The sequence below is a fragment of the Salmo salar genome, chromosome ssa04 (assembly GCF_905237065.1).
Source record: "Salmo salar chromosome ssa04, Ssal_v3.1, whole genome shotgun sequence".
Taxonomy (NCBI): domain Eukaryota; kingdom Metazoa; phylum Chordata; class Actinopteri; order Salmoniformes; family Salmonidae; genus Salmo; species Salmo salar.
The window spans coordinates 26,449,642-26,474,853 of NC_059445.1; the positions used below are offsets into that span (position 1 = coordinate 26,449,642).

At 43.2% G+C, this 25,212-nt stretch overlaps 1 protein-coding gene across 1 annotated transcript in view; it reads left to right on the top strand.

Moving 5' to 3' along the window:
• Window positions 1–2,703: 2,703 nt before the first annotated feature.
• The window catches only part of LOC106602757 (catenin alpha-2), a 670,306-nt gene continuing 647,797 nt past the window's right edge, over window positions 2,704–25,212 (top strand). The window contains exon 1 of the mRNA XM_014195596.2: window positions 2,704–2,944. The gene's annotated coding sequence lies outside the window, so the exon portion shown is untranslated. The remainder of the gene's footprint in view (window positions 2,945–25,212) is intronic.

Here is a 25,212-nt window from a genome sequence, read left to right on the forward strand (position 1 = left end):
GGTAGGTCACCTAAATTAGCTCAATTGACATTAATATAGGCTATGCATGTCACGGTTGTCGTAGTGATGAGACCAAAACGCAGCAGGTATGTGTATGCTCATCTTGACGTTTAATGAATTCAAATTGAACACCAAAAGAACTAACGATCAACAAAACAGTCTGGCAAGGCACAAGGCTAAACACAGAACAATCTCCCACAAATGACAAACACACCCTAATATATGGGACTCTCAATCAAAGGCAAATAGACAACACCTGCCTTCAACTGAGAGTCCCAACCCCAATTAACCAAACATAGAAATAGACACACTAGACTAAACATAGAATACATGAAAATCAAACAGTGCCCAAAAACCCCCGGAATACTTAAATCAAATGCCCCTTCAACAAACACACCACCCCGAACCACATAAAACGAATACCCTCTGCCACGTCCTGACCAAACTACAATGACAATTCACCCTTATACTGGCCAGGACGTGACAATGCATATATTTTCTCTATGCTCAAAAATAGACCTTTAGACAACCAGCTAATTGAAATCTGAGGATGACACGTCTTTGCGCCCTATATGGGTTCCAAATACACCTACTTGTATCTATCAGTGAATTTGAATTTAGCACCTGTCAGGTTTTAGAAACCCAAAAAATTGAGGACCAAAGTATGTTTATGCATTAACTCTGCATGTTTTCCATCAATTTATGTAATGATGACAATTGTATGTGGTCAGATATAGGCATTCAACCTTTTGGCAGATACACTCCCCTCCATATGTATTTGGACAGTGACGCTGCATTTTTTAATTTGGCTCTAAACTTTAGCGTTTTAGATTTTCAATAGAATGTCTCATTTTAGGCGACAGTACAGAATGTCAGCATTTATTTAAGGGGATTGTCATACAAATCAGTTTTAATGTTTAGAAAGGAAAGCACTTTATGTATCTAGTTCACCCATTTGAAGAAGTCATAAGTGTATTGACAAATATTCCTGATGTGGATTCTACCATGAGTATGGATAATCATGAATGAATTGTGAATAACGATGAGTGAGAAGGTTACAGAGGCACAAAGGTCACAACCCCTAAAAAATACTAACCTCCCCTGTAATGGTGAGAAGTTACCATGTTTTTTTGTAGCCTCTGAATGGCATCTCATCCATCATTATTCCTGATTCATTCATGATTTTCCTTAATCATGACATTATCAGGATTCATTTCAAAGTGTTCAGAAACATCTACTCACTTAGAAAGAAAATGACTCCAGTCATCACCTGTCACGCCCTGACCATAGAGAGCCCTTGGTTCTCTATGGTGTTTAGGTCAGAGTGCGACTAGGGGGGTGTTCTAGTCATTGTATTTCTATGTTGGTGAGTTGTATGGTTCCCAGTTAGAGGCAGCTGGTAATCGTTGCCTCTAATTGGGGGTCATATTTAGGTAGCCTTTTTTCCCCACCTGTGTTTTGTGGAATATTGTTTTGAGTAAGTGCATGTAGCACTACGGTACGTCTTGTTGTTTGTTTCTTGGTTTGTTTAAGTTTCACAGTAATAAAAGATGTGGAACTCCAATCACGCTGCGCCTTGGTCCGTCTCTCATCACGTCCGTGACATCACCATTCAGTTACAGTACTATCGGACAAAGCATTAACCGAAAACAACAGAAACAAACTGCAAATGCATCCAATGACCTTGATGTAGTCATGGCGTGCAAGGAATATGGGACCAAATACTAAACTTCTGACTACTTTTATACACAATAAGTGAAGTTGTTCAAATACTTCTTGACATGGGGGGGACTTGATACATAAAGTGCTTTCCTTTCTAAATGGTAAAACAGATATGTATGCAAATACCTTAAAACAAAAGGTGACATTCTATACTGTCCTCATATGAAACATTTGATCTCATATTCAGAATGCTGGAGTATAGAGCCAAATAAAAAAGGTGAGCATCACTGTCCAAAGACATATGGAGGGATGGGCAATTCCACAGTGAAGAATAGTGCAGATGCTAAATTTGGTAACATAATGATGGTTTGTGCTGTTTGTGCCATTAACAAACTTTGCATCTGCACCATTCTTCAAGTAAATGTGCTTTTGTAAACATTTTCATGGAAATTGTTCAAATTAGTCCTTGTGCATATGGTATGGTTTGTTTAACTTTGCAATCATTGGTTTTGTTTGACAAAAATGGTTTTGTTTGACAGAGTCTCAATGTCACTGTCACTGTTACCATGGAATTGCCCATATTTAGCACATACACATTTAACCCATAACTGGTCAGATATTGACAACAAGGCCTGTGTGTTTGTTCTCGCTTCCAGTCTTTCTTCTTGTTTATAGCTTGCCCTAGCCGTTTCCATAACACGCATACCGGTGGTACACAGATTACTTTACGCTTTCCTAAATACAATTTAAAAAACACACAGGCATAACCATAATCGTTATCAGTCCATGCAGACCATGCGCATCATCCACTTGTCCCACTTCCAGAGTTTCAGAGTCAGAATTTGGCAACGACACGCATAAAAAAAGACTCTGTCAATCTAGTAGCAGGATGCATTCTCAACCGAGATACTGCACATGCGCGGATGAGAGCGAGACCGCTGATTTGACAGCCCTTTGAATGTACCACACAGCTCACTATATTGCAAGGCACTCACTATTCCATGGAGCTGCGCACAATCAGCACCTGTCTTCTCTATGGCTGTGGCTTCAGCGGTGGGAGGGGTCATTATTTGGCAGGGAGCGGCGGTAGAATTTCCTAGATACCGACAGCCGCGCGTGCCGTGCACCCATTCAGATTCAGCACTATTCTGAAGGAAAGCGCACGGATTTAGGCGATTCAGCCGAAGGAACGAGACCGAGAAGGCAGTATCTTTTAGGAATACACAGTGAAACAATACATTATACATCTTTTGTTGAAATACAAGAGCTGTCATCAAACAAGGTAAGCTTTGAAGACAGCCACTAGCCGGTGTTTGCTAGCAGCAGCAGCTGTCTCGGTGCTGGGTCAGACGCTACATTGTAGCAAGGCGAGGTTCACGCATCCTTGTCAATTTCTCTATTTAAATTAATATTCTAATTATAACGCATCCATTTTAAACAACGTTTAATACCTCTATGATATGTATGGTTATTTTTCCGGGCATTACTGGATAATTCATGATAGCTAACCATTATCTAATCAGGTACCATACCATCCAGCAAGCAGTGCTGGAGCCTGCCAGCGCACCGTCAGCGCGAGCCTCTTTCGGGCGAGTCTCAAGAGCTGGCTAGTGTAGCATGTTAGCTTGATAGCAGCTAAGGTACAGACATTGGCTGCGTTTTATTCTAGGGAATGGGTCTTCCGCCGGAATACAACATCGGTTCGTATAGCCTCGAGTGGCTTTGTGTTGATTGGGACCTAAAATGATGGAATTACTCGTTATTCCACTCATTCCTTTTCCAATCTGAATCTTTCAGTCTGGAGCCCCATGTCAGTGCGCGTCCTATATTTCCAACCCCATCATCCGGATAATGCATCCGTTATTCTTTGTCTCAGTTAGGCTATACTATTAGGCTACTCGTTGTCTGAATATATCACATAGGGGCAGGCACAACCTCTTAAGGATCCGCCCCCTTTGTTAAAAATTTCGACTAAAATGACATACCCAAGTCTAACTGCCTGGAGCTCTGGACCTGAAGCAAGGATATGCATATTCTTGATACCATTTGAAAGGAAACACTTTGACATTTGTGGAAATGTGAAATGAATGTAGGGGAATATAACACATTAGATCTGGTAAAAGATAATACAAAGAAAAAAACATGCATATTTTTGTATTTTTCATCTTTGAAATGCAAGAGAACGGCCATAATGTATTAATCCAGCCCAGGCGTCATTTAGATTTTGGCCACTAGATGGCAGCAGTGTATGTGAAAAGATTTAGACTGATCCAATGAACCATTGTATTTCTGTTCAAAATTTTGACTCAAGACTGCCCAAATGTGCCTAATTGGTTTATTAATAACTTTTCAAGTTCATAACTGTGCACTCTCCTTAAACAATAGCATGGTATTCTTTCACTGTAATAGCTACTGTAAATTGGACAGTGCAGTTAGATTAACAAGAAGTTAAGCTTTCTGCCAATATCAGATATGTCTATGTCCTGTGAAATGTTCTTGTTACTTACAACCTCATGCTAATCGCATTAGCCTACGTTAGCTCACCTATCCCGCGGGGGACACACTGATCCTGTAGTGTGGCTTAATTTAATCCTCTATTTTTAATACCACAACAGTAGTGCTGTTCAACATTTCTCGCGGAATCATTTTGAATTAGTTAACTTTACTTGACTGTTTTCAGGTGGGCTATCAGGCAGGTTTAAAATTAGGTGTAGTAGTGTAGTGCACAGTTGTCATTTTTTTTAACAACATTTTTCATAATTGTTTGTATTTATTGTTGAATTATTGACAGTCAGTTAGGGAATGAAGTTCGTGACTCAGGTAAGCCGCTAATTGTAAGTCTTGTTTTTGCCTTAGCACCTAACATAAAATGGCATTGAAGCTGTTCAACGAATGCATTGATAGCATGTGAGCGCCAAAGCACAGTGCCACCTGCGTACCTATGCCTGGCCTGATTATTTCCTTATTGTCCTACTATTAGCTATTTATTATTTGTCTATTACAGTATTTACCTACCTATTATTTCTGTACTATTTACAGTATTTACAGTATTTATTTGATTATTTATCTAGTATTAAATACATTTAAAGAGTAAGGGGCAAAGAAAGCACAACATTTCTTTTTTATATATTCCAAGAGTTCAGTTTAGGGTGGAAATGCCATACAAATGTGGTGCTGTAGTACTTTTCTTTATCTACAGTTAGATGGTAAACACGTTTTGTAATTGTTTTAAAAACACCCTGATACTAAAATAGGTCCTTGGCTTTGTTGGTGCACAAACTCATCCCTCCAGGCAAGAAGCAGTGCCTGTCCAATAATACACCAGTAGTAGTGAATGGCTGACTGTTCAATCGCAAAGTAGTAGTGTGTGTAGACCTATGTGTCTGTGCATGTTTATTGAATATGGTCCCATACAGTAATGGCTGGGTTATGATTTGGTGTGTGATTTGTGGATAACACACACACACACACACACACACACACACACACACACACACACACACACACACACACACACACACACACACACACACACACACACACACACACACACATAAACACACACACATTCTGTCTCTGTAACCGGATCTGGGCCTGGCATCTCAGAGAGCTCCAGGGGTCACGGAGTGGCCAAATTTAGAACTTGAACTTTTGATTGGCACCCAGGCATTCAGGGAGAACACTCACAGAGAGTATATATGGCTCCCTCTGTGTTTTCTTCACAACTGTTTTCTTCAGTGACAGCGCTTTGTCATTTGTGTGTGTGCATGTCCACCACTACTCTAAAGGTCACAGGTCATTAGAAATGCAGACTATGCCCATCACTGGTTCTCCATATAGGTCTAACTCAGTGCATCTCATGAGGTACGTCCTAAATGGCACCCTATTCCCTATTTAGTGAACTACTTTTGACCAGGCCCCAGTGGACTATGTAAGGAATAGGGTCCCATTTGAGACACAGTCATAGTGTTTGGGTCGAGTTATAGGGCTGCGGTCTTACTAGTTCCTTGTTGTGTTGTCCTGGAGCTGTTATAAGCTAGGCCCTAGATACACAATCAATAACAGTTCAATAGGATTGCATTGTGTTGCTGGTCTCCAGGGCGACAGTGGTGGGGGCCATATTGGCAGGACACCTTGGAGCCTGTTTGTGGTCGTTAGCTACAGCTGGAAGGCTTCATGGTAGCCATGGAAGCCCTGTAGCCTGGGACAGAAATGCAGGTTGAACTAAGGTTGTGTGAATTAGGCACCAAACGGAAGCAAACAGACTGATACAGAGAGGGACTGTATAGAAACACACATATTCCCTTTCCGCTGCTAAACATGTTCCTTTGTGTACCCTAATGAACACAATCCAGGTAGAGGTTTCTCCACTGCCTGCGTTCAGTCTGTCACTCGAGAGGAGTAAGGTTTCGAAGTTTTGAGGCTCTGCATTGGTGAATGGCCTATCTATTCTAAGGTAAGAAAAACACACAGGATGACTCAGGGCTGGTCATCTTATGTGAAAATGCGAAAGGCTATAGGATATACCAATACTTTGACCTGTGCATCATCTGCCGCATCGATTGTAACTCTTGACCACAGTGCGTAATGTTGCTGTGTGTATACTGCACTGTTGAATGTTATTGCACCGACAACTTTGATCCTTTGGTTGTTTTCATGTAGGATTGGTCAAATGTTTCCATTGATAGCGACACCAAGTTTTTTGTCCTTTAATTAGGAGGCATCACATTTGTCTTTGATGGAGACATGAGGTTGTATGAGACATGACTCAGTATTTGTTGTAATGTTCAGTATGAGTAGCATTACACGTGACTCAGGCCCTCTGAAAACAGTTGGACATTTTGGGTGATGATGCATTTAAAAGTCACAATAACCTAGAGAATGCCTTTTGTTCACTTTTGTTCAGTTCAGGCTGACATGTTGTTTGTTTAGCTGTCTAGCCTAGTCTATACAAAGTAGTGACTACATGGGAGACCCCATAGAGATGCCCCACAAACCCGGGTTCAAATAGTATTCGTTGTAGTTCAAGTACTTCAGCTGCACTTGATAGGGCTTGCCTGGTGCACTGGAACCAATGGAATAGTGCCCAAGGTCCCAAACCCCGCCTGCCTGGGACTCAAGGCAGGCTCAATCAAACACTCAAAGTATTTACAAGAAAACAAATACTATTTGGACCCAGGTGGTCTGATGATCCAGTGACATGGTGGAAAGTGTAGTGTCAGCAGCCAGCGGTCAGTGCACTGCTGCTGGAGAGAGTGAGCGCATTGCACTCAGCTGCATTCTCACCAGCTGTCAATCAGCCAAAGACCACACCCACCAGTATACTGCCTTCTCCTTGGACTCAGTTGCATAGTAAACATTTGCAGCTGCCAAGAGAGTTTTCACTCTAGTAGCCTACTTAGCAGACACCATGTTTGAAAAAGCACTCAATCATATTCTTCACAGGGCAGTTAAAAAACTAGCATGCTACTGTTTAGTACAGTTAAGTTTTCCGTACTTGAAGTAAGAAAATTGTAACTATGTAATTAGGGAATAAGCCCCTTATTGCGTTTTACCCCTTATTGCGTAGTTAGAAATATTAATTTGTTTCAAGCGTATAGTTGATAAATTGAGCATTGGGAAATCTTTTAAATCACCAAAGCATGGAAAGAGCGAACCAATCTTGTTAAGAGGTGAAATTACCTGTGATAAAGTTGTTATCGGCTCAATTAAAAAAGGAATAGGCCAGGGAAGGTAGAGAGTTAGCTAATGGACTAGAAGATTGAGGAGCACTTACAAGTTATTTTAGCAAGCAGACTCTGAGTCCGAAGACACCTTTGTTCATCATTGTCCAGCAGACAAGGCTAATTTCTCAGGGTGGACTTGCTACAGGGCATTTTTAAAGGCTCTTCTGAGACCTTTTTCATAAAACATTTCTTAATAATTCCCCTCTCAGACTTCCAAAGAAGAAGCTGTTGCCCATATCCTCCAAGTAGAGTTATTGATCTTGACAGGATTGAACTGTTAATGGATTCTTCGCTGTCCGTAGAGGTCCTATCAATTGTGAGTGGGCCCCGACTGACACCAATTAACCACCTTGGTTCGTTCACTCACTGACAGTGCAGTCAGTGGGTGATGATAGCTGGTTCTCAACCACAACTTAGTTATCCACTTTGATGTTCAGGGTACTTAATCCACTTCAAGTGCGCACTTTGCACCTTGGCACCTTCTCCCCTCCCTCAAGTGACTACTAGAGCTTCTCTATCACTTTCCATCTACAGAATCTGTTCTGAGATGATGGGCGAGGCCCAAATGGCACCCTATTCCCTTTATAGTGCACTACTTTTGACCAGGGCCCAGTAGCAGTAGGGTACTAGTAGTAGTGCGCAATATAGGGCATAGGGTGTCATTTGAGATGCCAACAATGACTTGAATACCCAGTCAGACCAACAGGGTGTTTGGCTGCCCTGAGTATGTTGTAGGTTATAAAATGGCAATATTTTTGTCAAAACCCACTGGCTGTGTTATGATATCCAGTATGAACTTAGCATTGGGTGTGCATTTTAGTGGTGCTAGTATGGAACTTAGTGACTTGTCTGACTCCTAATGTGATCTAGCATGGCATGACCTCTCGGTAGGAGCACAGAGCCATAGATGTGACAGGGTCGTATGCTTATACCGTATCAGCTCCCCTGCATTACGGAAAAGGACTATCAATCACCAGCTTTGCCTCATCTCCCAGCCTATTGAGGTCTGATGTCTTTTAACTATCGTAGAAGGCCTGGTAGTCTACCATGCATTGAAAATAGGCTACGTAGGTCACTTTTTTATATACAGGACCGGGCTCTCCGTCCTGGATGAGCACCGTCTGTATTTCCTCGTGTTTCTATTTGTGGTGGAAACGGGTAACTCCTTTCTCTTTGAAGGGGATCGTCTTTGGAGGACGGCAGTGGCCTAGAGGTTAACCTCTATGGGCTAGGTACTCAACAGCCAGTGTAATCCCGTGGCGCGATATTCAAATACCTCAAAAATGCAAAAACGTCAATTTTTCAAACTTATGACTATTTTACACCATTTTAAAGACAAGACTCTCGTTAATCTAACCACACTGTCCGATTTCAAAAAGGCTTTACAACGAAAGCAAAACATTAGATTATGTCAGCAGAGTACCCAGCCAAAAATAATCAGACACCCATTTTTCAAGCTAGCATATAATGTCACATAAACCCAAACCACAGCTAAATGCAGCACTAACCTTTGATGATCTTCATCAGATGACAACCCTAGGACATTATGTTATACAATACATGCATGTTTTGTTCAATCAAGTTCATATTTATATCAAAAACCAGCTTTTTACATTAGCATGTGACTAGCATGTGACTAGCATTCCCACCGAACACTGCCGGTGAATTTACTAAATTACTCACGATAAACGTTCACAAAAAAACATAACAATTATTTTAAGAATTATAGATACAGAACTCCTCTATGCACTCGATATGTCCGATTTTAAAATACCTTTTCGGTGAAAGCACATTTTGCAATATTCTCAGTAGATAACCCGGCATCACAGGGCTAGCTATTTAGACACCCAGCAAGTTTAGCACTCACCAAAGTCAGATTTACTATAAGAAAAATGTTATTACCTTTGCTGTTCTTCGTCAGAATGCACTCCCAGGATTTCTACTTCAATAACAAATGTTGGTTTGGTCCCAAATAATACATTGTTATATCCAAATAGCGGCGTTTTGTTCATGCGTTCAAGACACTATCCGAAAGGGTAAATAAGGGTGACGAGCAAGGCGCATTTCGTGACAAAAAAATTCTAAATATTACATTACCGTACTTCGAAGCATGTCAACCGCTGTTTAAAATCAATTTTTATGCAATTTTTCTCGTAAAAAAGCGATAATATTCCGACCGGGAAATCGTTTTTTATTACAAAGAGAGTGAAAGTAAAAGCATGCTATCCCCTCATGCACGAGCCTCAGTCTAGTGGCCCTCTGATAGAGCACTTGCCAAACGCGCTAATGTGTTTCAGCCTGGGGATGGAATTACATCGTTCAGCTTTTTCCCGCCTTCTGAGAGCCCATGGGAGCCGTAGGAAGTGTCACGTCATGCCAGAGATCCCCTGTATTTGTTAGAGATGATCAAGGAGGGCAAGAAATTGTCAGACAGGCCACTTCCTGTAAGGAATCTTCTCAGGTTTTGGCCTGCCAAATGAGTTCTGTTATACTCACAGACACCATTCAAACAGTTTTAGAAACTTTAGGGTGTTTTCTATCCAAAGCCAATAATTATATGCATATTCTAGTTGTAACCAGATTAAATCGGGTACGTTTTTTATCCGGCCGTGCAAATACTGCCCCCTAGCCCCAACAGGTTAAAGAGGCTGACCAGCAGCCGGAAGGTCAAGCCCTAGGCCTGGCAACACAAAAAATGAGAATGGAACTGAACTGGCAGCTGGAAAACTGCTGGTCTCTGATCCCAATTACCATCTCCTGCCGCTGTGCCCTTAAGAAAGGCACTTAACCCCCAGCAATTGCTGCTGCTGACCCTGTGTATCTCAATGTGTGTGTGTATCTGGGGGGGAAGGCAGAAAACACATTTTAACCAATGGACAAAAAAAGTTATACTCTGTTCTATTCTTCTAGCTACTTAATACACTAAAGATAGGCTGCACATCTCAGTTTAGTTGCTACAGTAGGCCAAGAGCCTAGATCCCCCCCCTGTCTAAATCTAAATCAAATGTTATTTGTCACATGCGCCGAATACAACGGTGGGGGGGGCGGTCGGGGGGGGGAATGCAAATAATCTGGGTAGCCATTTGATTAGCTGTTCAGGAGTCTTATGGCTTGGGGGTAGAAGCTATTTAGGAGCCTATTGGACCTAGAATTGGTGCTCCGGTACTGCTTGCCATGCGGTAGCAGAGAGAACAGTCTATAACTAGGCTGGCTGGAGTCTTTGACAATTTTTAGGGCCTTCCTCTGACACTGCCTGGTATAGAGGTCTTGGATGGCAGGAAGCTTGGCCCCGGTGATGTACTGGGCGTACGCACTACCCTTCGTAGTGCCTTGTGGTCGGAGGCCGAGCAGTTACCATATCAGTCAGTGATGCAACCCATCAGGATGCTCTCGGGGGTGCAGCTGTAGAACCTTTTGAGGATCTGAGGACCCATGCCAAATCTTTTCAGTCTCCTGAGGAGGAATAGGTTTTGTCGTGCCCTCTTCACGACTGTCTTGGTGTTCTTGGACCATGTTAGTTTGTTGGTGATGTGGACGCCAAGGAACTTGAAGCAGTCAACCTGCTCCACTACAGCCCCGTCGATGAAAATCGGGGAGTGCTCGGTCCTCCTTTTCCTGTAGGCCACAATCATCTCCTTTGTCTTGATCACATTGAGGGAGAGGTTGTTGTCCTTGCACCACATGGTCAGGTCTCTGACCTCCTCCCTATAGGCTGTCTCATCGTTGTCGGTGATCAGGCCTACCACTGTTGTGTCATCAGCAAACTTAATGATCGTGTTGGAGTCGTGCCTGGCCGTGCAGTCATGAGTGAACAGGGAGTACAGGAGGGGACTGAGCATGCACCCCTGAGGGGCCCCCGTGTTGAGGATCAGTGTGGTCTATGTTTTGTTACCTACCCTTACCACCTGGGGGTGGCCCGTCAGGAATTCCAGTATCCAGTTGCAGAGGGAGGTGTTTAGTCCCAGGGTCCTTAGCTTAGTGATGAGCTTTGTGGGCACTATGGTGTTGAACGCTGACCTGTAGTCAATGAATAGCATTCTCACATAGGTGTTCCTTTTGTCCAGCTGTGAAAGGGCAGTGTGGAGTGCAATAGAGATTGCATCATCTGTGGATCTGTTGGTGCGGTATGCAAATTGGAGTGGGTCAAGTGTTTCTGGGATAAAGGTGTTGATGTGAGCCATGACCAGCCTTTCAAAGCATTTCATGGCTACAGACATGAGTGCTACGGGTCGGTAGTCATTTAGGCAGGTTACCTTAGTTTTCTTGGGCACAGGCACTATGGTGGTCTGCTTGAAACATGTTGGTATTACAGACTCAGACAGGGAGAGGTTGAAAATGACACTTGCCAGTTGGTCAGTGCATGCTCGGAGTACACGTCCTGGAAATCCATCTGGTCCTGCGGCCTTGTGAATGTTGACCTGTTTAAAGGTCTTACTCACATCGGCTGTGGAGCGTGATCGCACAGTCGTCCGGAACAGCTGATGCTCTCATGTATGTTTCAGTGTTACTTGCCTCAAAGCGAGCATATAAGTAATTTAGCTCGTCTGGAAGGCTTGTGTTACTGGGCAGCTCTCGGCTGTGTTTCCCTTTTGTAGTCTGTAATAGTTTGCAGGCCCTGCCACATCTGACGAGCGTTGTAGCCGGTGTTTGATGGTTTGTCGGAGGGCATAGCGGGATTTCTTATAAGCATCCGGGTTAGAATCCCACTCCTTGAAATCGACAGCTCTACCCTTTCGCTCAGTGTAAATGTTGCCTTTAATCCATTGCTTTTGGTTGGGGTATGTACTGTGGCAGATGGCAGGGAGAGGTGAGGTGTGTGGTTATTGAGGGGAGATATCTTGCAGCCCGCTGGCTCCACTCCTGAGCCTTATATGGACTTCCTGCCCCAATGAGGCGAGGCTGTGGTTCATAAAGCCAGGGAGTGCTTGGGGATAGAAGAGGAAGCGGCTTGCACAAAGGAGCAGAGAAAGGAGAGAAATATGTGTGTTATGAAGAGTGGGAGAAGAGGGAACAATATCTGTGAGATTACCTGTTGTGACCTGGACTGTCGGATTACCCCCCTTGTGTACTGAACCGGATTGGCTGAGGACCCAAGTGTTAGGATTACCCCTGGAGAACGGAATGGACAACGAGAATGACTTGTGGACTGTGAAGTAATTGGTATTTTCCCCTTCTTCCCCAATGACAAAAATCCCTAATAAACTGCCCATTTGCATTCTAGTTGTGCTCCTGGTGCATGTTTTGTTATTGAACTTGGTGACATGGAAACCCCACACCCTTGAGCCTGCTACAGTACGTACAGGCACTGTGGGGACGACGTCCTCAATGCACTTATTGATAAAGGTCACTGTCACTGGACTGATGTGGTGTACTCCTCTGCCATCGGAAGAGTCCCGGAACATATTCCAGTCTCTGATAGCAAAACAGTCCTGTAGTTTAGCATCTGCTTCATCTGACCACTTTTTTATAGACCGAGTCACTGGTGCATTAATTTTAGCTTGTTAGCAGGAATCAGGAGGATAGAATTATAGTCAGATTTGCCAAATGGAGGGCGAGGGAGAGCTTTGTACACGTCTCTGTGTGTGGAGTAAAGGTGGTCTAGAATTTTTTTCCCTCTGGTTGCACATTTAACATGCTAATAGAAATGAGGTAAAACTGATTTAAGTTTCCCTGCATTAAAGTCCCCGGCCACTAGGAGCGCCGCCTCTGGTTCCTGCTTGCTTATGGCGGTATACAGCTCATTGAGTTTGGTTTTAGTGCTAGCATCGGTCTGTGGTGGTATGTAGACAGCTACGAAAAATACCGATAAACTCTCTAGGTAGATAGTGTGATCTACAGCTTATCATGAGATACTCTACCTCAGGCGAGCAAAACCTCAGACTTCCTTAGATATCGTGCACCAGCTGTTGTTTACATAAATGCATAGGCCCCCACCCCGTGTCTTACCAGAGGCTGCTGTTCTGTCCTGTTGAGAGTGTATAACCCGCCAGCTGTATGTTCTTAATGTCGTCGTTCAGCCACGAATCGGTGAAACATAAGATATTACAGTTTTTAATGCCCCGTTGGCAGGATAAACATGCTTTCAGTTCGTCCCATTTATTTTCCAGCGATTGAACGTTTGCTAGCAGGGCGGAAGGCATGGGCAGATTAGCCACTCGTCGCCTGATCCTCACAAGGCACCCTGATCGCTTTCTGCGAAATCTGCATTTCCTTCCCCATCGAATAATGGAGATCTGGCCCTGGTCGGGGGTCTGTATTATATCCCTCCCGTCCGACTCATTGAAGAACTCTTCATCCAGTTTGAGGTGAGCAATCGCAGTTCTGATGTCCAGAAGCTCTTTTCGGCCATAAGAGACGGTAGCAGCAACATTATGTACAAAACAAGTTACGAACAACGCAACAAACCATGCTATTTAAAAAAAAAAGTTAAGTGTCCATGTAACCTTATCCATTGTGATCTAAAAGGCAAAATGTATCCTGAATCAGCACTCCAATTCTGAGATGTTTGATACATACGGCCACAGACTTTCAAATCAAGTGAATGGACTTTTAAACAGGACTTCTAGCACTGTACTTACTGTGTGATGTAACTATTTAAAGCCATACAATGATCATTCTGTTCTGTTCTATAAAAGGATGAGGTTTCACCCTCAGTTAACATACTTGGTGTTGTAGAGAGAGGAAGCATTCAAAGTTATTTTTGCTCCCCTGACTTCACCTGCCGTGGTGATGCCTCCATCTAACTTGCCCCCTATTCCCTACACAGTGCACTACGTTTGACCAGTGCACTATAGGGAATAGGGTGCAATTTGGGATATATACCACGGTCACTACCGATCCTTCTTAGGAACAGAGTGGCCCAGTACTGACCTGTGTGATGATTGGGAGAAGTTGAATCTCAGAATGAAATAGAACACGATTATGTTGCATCTCTATGATCTGAAAGTCCACCAGGGGCTAATTAGTTTAAACTTATACAGTACTGACTCTTTCTTAATACAAGTCTTCTCTTCCATGTATCCATGGAATACCAGATTTGAACTGACACATCCATCTCACTCGCTCTCTCTCTCTCTCTCTCTCTCTCTCTCTCTCTCTCTCTCTCCAGTGCCTGTCTGTCATTCACCCACTACAGGAATACAAATAGATATTCTGACCTTTAAAAGCAGACTCATTGGCTAGATCAAGGCCTAGAGAGTAACCAAGGTCTTTCTATGATTTACAGAAGTCTAAGTAGAACTGGGTCATGGTCACTTTTTCTTTCTGATGTCTCACAAATAGCATTCACAGTACAATCGTTCAGCATAAGTCTGAATCTCATTCCTTTCATAATGCGCTGGCTACTTTTCACCAGGGCCCACAGAGCTATGTAGGAAATGAGGTGTCGTTTGGGGGGGACACACTCTCTCGCTATGCTAATCCCTGTGAGGCTCAGTCACTTATCTGAGCATCTCCACTCTTTCTCTCTCTCTCTCGCTCTATCTCATTTCAATTCAATGTGCTATATTGGCATCCCTCCCTCCATCTATCTGCTGTTCCCGTTATCCGCCCCGTACCTGGGACGCCTTGTTGTTCTTTTGATTCCATCTGAGGCAAATCTCCCTGTAGGGCTCAGAGGCAGTGTTGCCTACCCGCCCCACACCCCCTCCCATTGTCCATCCTGCCTGCTGCAGCGTCACGGTCTCTAGACACACACAGACGCAATGACTGCCACACACCCACACACAATTGCAGAATCTCACTGTAGCAGACACACACAGACGCGCTATAGATCAGGGTCCAGTGTGGCCCCCCAGTACCGGCTCAGCTCTCAGCTCGTCCCCCGCAGTGAGCGGGCCCTAGTGTCTTTGTGCATTAACTTCTCTATTGTTTAAGACAGGATATCTTTTTTTTCTCTCTTTTTCAACCCTGACTATGCAATCTTTTTGTGTTGATAAATCCCTTATTCACTACTGACTGCACAGACACACCAAGGCCGGCATATGCTCACTTTAGAGCTGTACCGTGTCTGTCAATAAATCACTCACTCATGTCCTGTTTTCTCTGTATACAGTGGGGAGAACAAGTATTTGATACACTGCCGATTTTGCAGGTTTTCCTACTTACAAAGCATGTAGAGGTCTGTAATTTTTATCATAGGTACACTTCAACTGTGAGAGACGGAATCTAAAACAAAAATCCAGAAAATCACATTGTATGATTTTTAAGTAATTAATTTGCATTTTATTGCATGCACAATCGGCAGTGTATCAAATACTTGTTCTCCCCACTGTAGGTGACTGTGCTGGATCATGTGTCTTGCAGTATGACATAGTCTCAGCATTAAGGGTTAGCCTAATAAAGAGAAACGGTATAAGAGAGAGGACAGAGAGCATAGAAAGAGAAGAGAGAGACTGTGTCTGTCTGTCTGTCTGTCTGTCTGTCTGTCTGTCTGTCTGTCTGTCTGTCTGTCTGTCTGTCTGTCTGTCTGTCTGTCTGTCTGTCTGTCTGTCTGTCTGTCTGTCTGTCTGTCTGTCTGTCTGTGAGAGAGACCGGGCGGGGATATGGTGGGTTCACTAGCTATAGCATCATGACCTAGAGCCTATGGGGCTTCCCATAGCAGACACGCTAACCCTGCAGTTTAGAAGAGACGGAATGGAGATTTTTCTGACATTCTGTCACTGTTAGGACACCTTTGTTGGATGAGTCAGTGCTGTTCTTCTGACTCAGCAAACACACACACACACACACACTTTTTTGAAGCCACACCCGCCCCGTGGCGGCCATGTCAATTCCGAGACCCACCCGACACCTGACATCAGGGCAGATTTTTCCCAACCCGACCCGCGTAGAATTGTTCCAAGAGCCGACCCGGTACCCGCCAATAACATCAATGTATTTAACTAAATTCACGCAAGTGGGGACGACCGGGGTACAGAAGCAGTCTTTCCCCAATTTAAAGCAGTGCAGCCAAGCCTGATTTCAAACAACAATAACTGTATTATAGCTCCCGTCCAAAATTCGCGAATGTTATATGCAGTTGAAGTCGTAGGTTTACATACACCTTAGCCAAATATATTTAAACTCAGTTTTTCACAATTTAATCCTAGTAAAAATTCCCTGTCTTAGGTCAGTTAGGATCACCACTTTACTTTAAGAATGTGAAATGTCAGAATAATAGTAGAGAGAATAATTTATTTCAGCTTTTATTTCTTTCATCACATTCCCAGTGGGTCAGAAGTTTACATACACTCAATTAGTATTTGGTAGCCTTGCCTTTAAATTGTTTAACTTGGGTCAAACGTTTCAGGTAGCCTTCCACAAGCTTCCCACAATAAGTTGGGTGAATTTTGGCCCATTCCTCCTGACAGAGCTGGTGTAACTGAGTCAGGTTTTAGGCCTCCTTGCTCGCACATACTTTTTCAGTTCTGCCCACAAATTTTCTATGGTATTGAGGTCAGGGCTTTGTGATGGATTTTTCCAATACCTTGACTTAGTTGTCCTTAAATCCATTTTGCCACAACTTTGGAAGTATGCTTGGGGTCATTGTCCATTTGGAAGACCCATTTGCGACCAAGCTTTAACTTCCTGACTGATGTCTTGAGATGTTGCTTCAATATATCAACATAATTTTCCACCTTCATGATGCCATCTGTTTTGTGAAGTGCACCAGTCCCACCTGCAGCAAAGCACCCCCACAACATGATGCTGCCACCCCCATGCTTCATGGTTGGGATGGTGTTCTTCGGCATGCAAGCCTCCCCCTTTTTCCTCCAAACATAACGATGGCCATTATGGCCAAACAGTTCTATTTTTGTTTCCTCAGACATTTTTCCAAAAAGTACGATTTTTGTCCCCATGTGCAGTTGCAAACCGTAGTCTGGCTTTTTTATGGCAGTTTTGGAGCAGTGGCTTCTTCTTGCTGAGCGGCCTTTCAGGTTATGTCGATATAGGACTCGTTTTACTCTGGATATAGATACTTTTGTACCTGTTTCCTCCAGCAGCTTCACATTTGCTGTTGTTCTGGAATTGATTTGCACTTTTCGCACCAAAGTATCTTCATCTCTAAGAGACAGAACGCGTCTCCTTCCTGAGCGGTATGACGGCTGCGTGGTCCCATGGTGTTTATACTTGCGTACTGTTGTTTGTACAGATGAACGTGGTACTTTCAGGCATTTGGAAATTGATTTATTTTGATTTTCCCATGATGTCAAGCAAAGAGGCACTGAGTTTGAAGGTAGGCCTTGAAATACATCCACAGGTACACCTCCAATTGACTCAAATGGTGTCAAAAATTATGTCAGAAGCTTCTAAAGCCATGCAACATTTTCTGGAATTTTCCAAGCTGTTTAAAGGCACAGTCAACTTAGTGTATGTAAACTTCTGACCCACTGGAATCGTGATACAGTGAAATAATCTGTCTGTAAAACAATTGTTGGAAAAATTACTTGTCATGCAGAAAGTAGATGACCTTGAGATGTTGACTTCCCAAAACTATAGTTTGTTAACAAGAAATTTGTGGAGTGGTTGAAAAACAAGTTTTAATGACTCCATCCTGAGTGTATGGAAACTTCCGACTTCAACTGTATACTGTATATTCATGTCATAGTCACCAGTCAACTCCATTACACTCAAAAGTTTATTCAACCAATGAATGCTAGCGATGGCTAGCTATGCTAGCTACTCTACCAGTTTGTCTTAAGTGTTATCATGCTATTAGCACACCCTGCACACAAAAATGTATATTTTTAAGGGATATGCAGTAGGTTGATAACGATATCACCAAAGTATGTTGTATCAGACATTCAGTCATAGTATTTAATTAAGAGAATGAACAAGATTTAACAAGGCAAATTGAATGGGCGACAATTTTTGGTGATTTTTACATCCGTACCCCAGTACGACCCACGTGACTGCAGTGAACCTTACGTCGTTTAGGGACTATGGGGTTGAAGCATGGGCACTGCGTGTTTGTTTACTCCGGTTGCTAGGCACACAATGCAACAGTGAGTGGCTGCCTACAGCTGCATTCTGAATAAGTTATCGTTCTTTCATTTTGGAATTCTCTTGATTTTAAACATTTCCAACCCGCATTATAATTGTCCTGAATTGGAAACCGACCCACGTGTTGAAGGAAAGTTTTCATACCACCCGCCAGCTGATTGAGTACCCGTGGTACCCGACCAAATGAAGGACTCTTAAACACACACACCAAAAAGGCAAAGGCTACTGGACATAGTGGGAACAGCAGTTTAATGGATTCTTATCTGTAAAAACATAGCTTTTATTTTGTCTATATAGCTTATTATGACACAATTATACCAACAATTTGGCTGTGATGCTGTTGAAGTGACATAACATTTGTCACACCCTGACTGAATGACAGCACATTTGCTTGTCAGACCATATCATTCTATTCCAAAAACACAGAAATCCGAAATCTTGTCCAAAATCCAATCCTTAGAACACAGCTTGCCATATGTAATTTCATGCTCTTGGTTTAGAATTTAAAAACCCAACAGTAATTCCATTTTTCTCTCGTCTTGTTAATACGGTTTAACCACTAAATGTTCTCCATTAACTTGGATAAGTAACGGCCGTGCTCATTTGGCCTGATTTTTATGTAGGCTTTCCAGAAGACAGGGAAATCTAAGTATAAACAGTATCTCAAATACATTTATAACCTTTTTCTTTTTTTTTTGCATTTGGGAAGCTCAATATCGGGACTATCCCAGATTGCCCTTTTCATTCCTGCGAGCCCTGCCAAGAGGATGTCAGTACCGCTCTAACGGAGCCTTTTTATGCTCCCTTCCTGTCTTCAAAATATTCATCATGAATCATCTGCGTCTGCCTCCGCCGCTGAGACGAAGGGGCCGTGCAAGGAGAGACAGCAGGTGCGCTTTACTGATTTCCCCTCGTGTGAGAAATCCAACAACGTCTTTTCAAAGGGGCAGATGGCTGGCTGGTTTCAAGCTCTGGGAGAATTACCCCCGTATTGTTAGAAGGGGGATGGTTCAGTTTGAGTGTGCTCGGTGTGTGTGCTAGTTTTGCCTTGTTGTGTTTACTTCAAAGAGACTGAGGGGCTCTGAGGGTCTGGTGCTGCCTTTGTTGTGTTTCAAAGTGAATAATTACAATAGGTGAGAACCTGTATTAGTGTGTCCTGGAAAGTAGTCAGTGCACTGCAGGAGACAAAACTGAGTTGACACTTACGTAGTCACATAAGTGTCAATTAGACTTAGTTGACTCTCACATAGTCACATAAGAGACAATTAGCCTTAGTTGACTCTCACATAGTCACATACGAGTAAATTAGACTTAGTTGACTCTCACATAGTCACATACGAGTGAATTAGACTTAGTTGACTCTCACATAGCCACATAAGAGTGAATTTGACTTAGTTGAATCTCACATAGTCACATATGAGTCAATTAGGGTGTGCGTCCTCTATGGAGAAGACAAAAGCCTGAGATGTGACCAGTGTATTTCTAGTACTGATTTAAAACATGTATTGAATGTTCAGAGGGACTTCAGTGTGGGTCTGTGTATATGAGCTTGTCTTTGAAATGAAACAACAAGCTATAAAACTCCTCAAGCATCTCCACCATCCAATTCTCCTATCTGGACTCAACATCATATTTTCAGTGAAGTTTATGGTGCGTCTCCTATGGCACCCTATTCTCTATATAATGCCCAGGTCAAAAGTAGTGCACTACTGTATGTAGGGAATAGGGAGCCATTTGGAAAGCAGCCTATTTTGAATTACTAAGTAATCCAGTCTAGAGACAATTTTGCGTTGCCCGGATAGAATTGCTTGTCACCAGACATCTGTTTTTGTTATTGGTTCAAACTTGATCAATTTGTTGGGGGAAAAAAGTAATTACGAATACGGAAAGCAATTTGAATCTCCCGTCGTCGTGCCTTGGTCCTTTTATTCTGTAATGAGTGACGCTGTAAAAGGGAAATCTTTATGGCATAATATCTGTTACAGGAAAGCAATAAAAGGAGGGATTTCTCTTTAATAGTTCTTCAAAGGGAGAGGCCTGGCAGATTTATACATTACTCCATGTGTGTGTCCTAAAATGGCCCCCTAATTCCCTTTTTAGGGCACTACCTCTGGTCAACAATAGGGCACTGTGTAGATCATTTGGGACGGACGCTACACCTCTCACTGTGCGCCTGCACAGTCAGCCGTACGTTAAAGATGAAGAGGTCCTGCTTTAAGTACAACTTGTAAAAGGCAAAATGACTGCTTCATAAAGCCTTTGTAAGGCTACATAGCTGATTTCAGCCTTCATAAACCCTTTCTAAGGCTTTATATAGATGCTTACTTCAGAAATGATTCATAAGGAATGTCAAGCTAGTGGTTAGCTGCCAGGGACCCCAAAAACAGCTGATGTTCGCCATATGCCTGATCTGCAACAGTGTATGGAGGGAGCATCCTGCTCCAGGCTACACTGTACGGTAGCTAACACAAGTGTCACACTGTATGGTGGCACAACTTTGATTAAGCCTGTCACTTTGTTCTTTGAAGTTTGAAGTCTCTTCATAGCAGCTAGCTGAGGAGGTGAGTGGGTGGGGTTGAGTTGAGAGAAACGCCTGCAAAAGACGTTATCATCTAATAGGCTAGTCATTGACTCATGCAGCAGGACACTGGCAGGAAATTGACATGCTGTAATTTCGACTAATTCGAGGCGCGTGTTTTGCTGAAATTGCATCGGCGGATGTCATCAGAGCAAAGCAATTTCATTATGATCTCGAGAGCTATTAGTTTCATACCTGCTGGTTTCTCTCTCTCTCTCTCTCTCTCTCTCTGGCTACACAATCTGTTTTTCTTCGTCTAGGGCTCTCATGTGGGCTACGAGCTTGAGGTTGTTGTTTTGCACCTCGCTCTCAAATCAGCAGTCTCAAAGCCTCTGCATTGCTTTTACTTTGAACTCGCAAGGTATGTGCGAGTTTGTGTATACATGTGTATGAGAGAAAGAGAGAGAGAGAGAGAGTGTGTGCTTTAAAGGGAGAGAAAGAGAAAGGGCACATCTGTGTATGTGTGTGCGAGTGTGTGTATGTTTGTGTGTGTGGTTATGTATGTATACATACATGCGTGCGTATGCCGGGGAACCTGCAAGGCTGCCCTGAGGCTTCACACATGTTCCGATCCTACTTTGATCAGCCTTCTCTGGCCGTGCGACGCACACATTCCTGCTCCTGTGAATCTGGGCCACTGCAGAGGTGGCATATTAGCTCCTGTAATGAGAAGGGATAGGGACATTTTTAGGCTGCTTTTTCTCTGAATGTTACAGAATCCTTAATGCACATTTAATCCATGTAAGCACAACTTCAATATTTTAAAAGTTTCCTCGATATCTGACATTTGCCTCAGCCCTCTCTGCAAATACTCTTGTATATTTACCAAACTCTGAGTATACACATTTTGAATTATTGAACAGCATCAATGTAAGTCACCATAACTTATTAGCTGCTTTTTATTCATGTAGCCTACTTCTAACACGCTGAAAGTGTAAACTCACTGAAGTGTGAGCTGAACCTGTTATGGTTGTGGCCAGTCACTATGACATTTGTGGGCCTATATCATAGCTCTAGTGAACAGCAGACGGCGTGACTGACGCTGGGAGTTAGAACCCGGGTCTTATTTGCGTCAGAAGAGTGTCGTAGCATGCTAATCAAAAGTGTAGGCTTTGGTTTGGCACAATGTGAAAGCATATCTGGCCCTGGGAAGTTAAGAGCTATCAGAAGCCCGTTCATGGGAGTGCCAATAAACCCCACTATATGAGGCCGCAATGAGGTTTCTGTGGCGACGGCAGGCAGGTGTTAACATTAGCCCAGCGTTGGCTAGAGAGAGGGGGAAATTACTTCCTGTCATCTAACTGTATTGAAGCTGTCTCCCTAAGCAACTCAATGCTCTGTGGGATGCCAAGCCCAGCACTCATCACTCAGGACCCAGATGTTTGTGGAATGAAGCCTGTACACGCCGCTTACAGCCTAGCTACCCATTCTGAACTGAACCATTCATATACACGCCGCTCACAGCCTAGCTACCCATTCTGAACTGAACCATTCATATACACGCTGCTTACAGCCTAGCTACCCATTCTGAACTGAACCATTCATAAACACGCCGCTCACAGCCTAGCTACCCATTCTGAACTGAACCATTCATATACACACCGCTCACAGCCTAGCTACCCATTCTGATCTGAACCATTCATATACACGCCGCTCACAGCCTAGCTACCCATTCTGAACTGAACCATTCATATACACGCCGCTCACAGCCTAGCTACCCATTCTGAACTGAACTGAATCTCGGGTGTTGATAGGCTTGAAGTCATAAACAGCGCTGTGCTTCAAGCATTGCGAAAAGCTGCTGGCAAATGGAGGATAGTGCGGTTTGAATGAATGCTTACGAGCCAGCTGCTGCCTACCACCGCTCAGTCAGACTGCTCTATAAAATATCAAATCATAGATTTAATTGTAATATAATAAACAAATCCGGAAACGATCATTTCGAAAACAAAATGTTTATTCTTTCAGTGAAATACGGAACCGTTCCATATTTTATCGAACGGGTGGCAACCCTAAGTCTAAATATTGCTGTTACATTGCACAACCTTCAATGTTATGTCATAATTATGTAAAATTCTGGCAAATTAATAACGGTCTTTGTTAGGAAGAAATGGTCTTCACACAGTTCGCAACGAGCCAGGCGACCCAAACTGCTGCATATACCCTGACTCTGCTTGCACAGAACGCAAGAGAAGTGACACAGTTTCAGGCACCGCATTGATTATATTCAACGCAGGACAAGCTAGTTAAACTAGCAATATCATCAACCATGTGTAGTTAACTAGTGATTGTGTTAAGATTTGTTGTTTTTTATAAGATAAGTTTAATGCTAGCTATCAACTGACCATGGCTCCTTGCTGCCTGCACTTGCGTAACAGGTGATCAGCCTGCCACGCAGTCTCCTCGTGGATTGCAATATAATCGGTCAAAATCGGCGTCCATAAATGCCGATTACCGATTGTTATGAAAACTTGATATCCGCCCTAATTAATCGGCCATTCCAATTAATCGGTCGAGCTCTACAGGAGAGGACTCCTTTGCGAAAAACTGGAACACAACGATTGGTAGGCTAGCTTCCTAATTCATACACTAACTGACTAGGCTAAATTAATTTGTACTTGATGATTCACTCACACTTGTTTTTTCCAAAAGCCAACTGTTTATTTGTTTTCTGATCGAACCAAATGCACAGGAGGGAGAGAAATCAAAAACCAACAGATAAATTAGTCTTACCTTGTTTCTACTACGTCCCTGTGTGCTTATCACAGTATCAACAGCATGGTATCATGGTATTAACATCAATTGAGGGCAGCAGCAACAGAGTAGTAGTGGAGTTAATATCACCAGCAGCAGGAAACAGAGTAGTAGTGGAGTTAATTTCACCAGCAGCAGGAAACAGAGTAGTAGTGGAGTTAATGTCACCAGCAGCAGGAAACAGAGTAGTAGTGGAGTTAATCTCACCAGCAGCAGGAAACAGAGTAGTAGTGGAGTTAATCTCAACAGCAGCAAGAAACAGAGTAGTAGTGGAGTTAATCTCAACAGCAGCAAGAAACAGAGTAGTAGTGGAGTTAATCTCACCAGCAGCAAACAGAGTAGTAGTGGAGTTAATCTCACCAGCAGCAAACAGAGTAGTAGTGGAGTTCATCTCAACAGCAGCAGGAAACAGAGTAGTAGTAGTAGTAGTACTCTAGTGAAGTTAATCCCTGTATATCAACATGGCCCTGACAGAACAACATGTACTGCCATGATGACTCCCAATCAGTGTCTGTTTAGTCCAGACCCTTGTGGAACTGCATGATCCCAATGGTTTAGTGGGTTAAACCATGTTGCTGACAACACCAGGGTTGTGGGCTTGATTCCTGCATGGACCACATATACAAAGTGTATATTTGTTGACATAATATTTCTATGGTTCTGCCACTGTAACTGCATGGTCCCAAAAGCTCAGTGGGTTTGACCGTGGCACTGGCAACAGCAGGGCCACATTCAGTACATTTTACATTTACATTTTAGTCATTTAGCAGACGCTCTTATCCAGAGCGACTTACAGTAGTGAATGCATATATTTCATTTCATAAAAAATGTTCTGTGCTGGCCCCCCATGGGAAGCGAACCCACAACCCTGGCGTTGCAAACACCATGCTCTACCAACTGAGCTACAGGGAAGGCTCAAGCAAGATAACATGTAAGCAAACATGGAACAAATGTCAGATGTTATAGCCATTTCCTGCTGCTATTGAGATTAACTCCACTACTACTGACATGATTCCATCCATTACTACTGACATGATTCCCTCCACTACTACTGACATGATTCCCTCCACTACTACTGACATGATTCCCTCCACTACTACTGACATGATTCCCTCCATTACTACTGCCATGATTCCCTCCACTGCTACTGACATGATTCCCTCCACTACAACTGACATGATTCCCTCCATTGCTACTGCCATGATTCCCTCCACTGCTACTGCCATGATTCCCTCCACTGCTACTGCCATGATTCCCTCCACTGCTACTGCCATGATTCCCTCCACTACTACTGCCATGATTCCCTCCACTACTACTGACATGATTCCCTCCACTACGACTGACATGATTCCCTCCACTACTACTGACATGATTCCCTCCACTACTACTGACATGATTCCCTCCACTACGACTGACATGATTCCCTCCACTGCGACTGACATGATTCCCTCCACTACTACTGACATGATTCCCTCCACTACTACTGCCATGATTCCCTCCACTGCGACT